This window comes from Benincasa hispida, chromosome 1 (genome assembly GCF_027475165.1).
Source record: "Benincasa hispida cultivar pf3 chromosome 1, pf3_genome.v1.1, whole genome shotgun sequence".
Taxonomy (NCBI): domain Eukaryota; kingdom Viridiplantae; phylum Streptophyta; class Magnoliopsida; order Cucurbitales; family Cucurbitaceae; genus Benincasa; species Benincasa hispida.
Window position 1 is genome coordinate 27,426,560 of NC_143478.1, and position 2,047 is coordinate 27,428,606.

A 2,047-nucleotide genomic window follows, 5' to 3' on the forward strand; every position below is an offset into this window, starting at 1 on the left:
TGATCCGCATACTCATGAATATGTCAAAATTTTCATAAAATTGAAATCTTCAATCTTTTAAACCTTGGTTCCAAGTACAGACTCACATGTACATAATCCAAGTTGACTTGATATTATTCAATTTTATTAAGTTTTGAAATCCCTAGTAATGCTACGTACCTAGAGATCTTCAATTTGCCTTCTCTTATTATTTATTTGTCAAATATGGAGAACAGACCCCGTTATATATATAGTTTACTTCATCATGCTACAATGTAAGTTGACCAATGCGGTAGAGAGAAATTTGTTTTTGTAGAATATCACTTTTTTATTTCTTTTTTTGAATATATAGTGTAATAATGCTCTAAACTTCTAACCTCAATAAAAATAAAAAATACTTAGCTATTAGATGAGTTGCATCCAACCAGTTATCTAATTAAAATGTGCTACGTAACAAGTGCTTTTATTCTTATTTTAAGGAAATTGAATTATTAATGTGCTTGATAATAAATGAGGGTTCATTAGAATAGGCGCAGTACTTTTATAACCTAATTTTCATAATATTTTACTATATGTATACTTGTAAATATAAAAACGTGCATCTTTTCAAAAGAAAAGAAAAACTTTGGAATTTCATGTTTCTTTCTTTTAAAGTTTTTTCATTTCTTCTTTTACAATGATATAAATATGTAATTGCATCCTAATTAAATTGTATTTTTCCGATGTGGATCTTCAACGTGATATCTTTTTTAGGAAGAATGTTGAGAATTCTACATTGGAAACATCTAGATATTTCACAATATTTATAAGATACATATGGTCAATTAATTTTGACGTTGAACTTCATGTTATCTAATAGATCCCAGAAAGACTTTGACCATTGAGAAAACAAAATAGTATATAATAGAGAAATACCAATAAATTTAATTCTTCAGTAGCTAGTGTTAATTAAGAAGTTGAGATTGATGCTCCCAAAAAAGTCAACAACATCAAGCAAAGACAAACACAGCTAATCATCCAGACATAATTATAAATCTCATCATGGGTTGCTTAAGACTGGATGATGAATATAACCTCCCCCCCATGGGAAATCCTCAGAAGTTGGTTTGATTACTTTTGGTTCAACAACAGCCTTCCCAACATTTTTGTACTCCATAGCCATTTTACCTGAAACCTTACAAATATAATTCAAAATGATACCATATTATTCTTACCAATTTAACTTATGGCGATAATTTCTTTGAAGAGAAGTAAAATGGTTCATATAGTCTTTCATGCTTTTTAAAATATGGTTCCTAAATCAGGGCTACAATTATATATTCATCGTTTGAAAGATTTAATTCAAGAGTGTTTACCGTTGGGTTGGGTTAAAAATATCCAATCAATTTCGAGAGGATTAAAAAAAACTATACAACCTAAAAACATTATTTCAAAAATTATTTCAAACACACTCTTAAAAAAGGATCAGCTGATATCAAAATATAATGATAAAGACTACTTACGAATAGGAGGTTTGTGGAGCAAAGGCTCGATGTGGTTGTTGGTTGCAGAAACAATGGAGAAACTGAGAAGCAAAGCAAAGAAAAGAAGCTTCAACAAAAGGGAAGTCCTCCTAGGGAAAGCCATTTTCTAGAGCCTTAATAAGCATGGATGGAGGCAGCTGAAGAGCTAATTTTATTTTCTTGTATTTATAGGCAAATTTAAGGTCCAACTCCATTTATGGTAATTAAAAATGGGTCTATCATATAGAAAAATTGTGAACTTAAAAGAGTCGAACAAGTGGTCATTTCAATTGACACTTTGTTAGGGGTTTTTTCATGGCTATCCTGACCTGGCCCATGCTACTCAAGATTTTATTTTTGTTTTATATTGATGTCTAAATAAGATTGAGATGCTTTTATTAAATAACATGGATTCTAGCAATAAAAGAAGTAACTTATATATCTTATAAATATCATAAGATTTCTCAACTTCAATACAGATACAATTGTATCAATATAATAATAACAAAAATCTATGAGTAAAAAACTCCTCTTTGATTTTGTTGATAAAGAGGACATTAAATTTG

The 2,047-nt window shown here is 29.4% G+C and overlaps 1 long non-coding RNA gene across 1 annotated transcript; it reads right to left on the reverse strand.

The window, feature by feature from the left end:
* Positions 1 to 876: 876 nt before the first annotated feature.
* LOC150038351 (uncharacterized) lies at positions 877 to 1,678 on the reverse strand. Its single transcript, XR_016527397.1, has 2 exons — positions 1,482 to 1,678; positions 877 to 1,146 (listed from the first exon to the last, which is right to left on the reverse strand). It is a non-coding gene; the product is annotated as an uncharacterized LOC150038351 (long non-coding RNA).
* Positions 1,679 to 2,047: the final 369 nt, after the last annotated feature.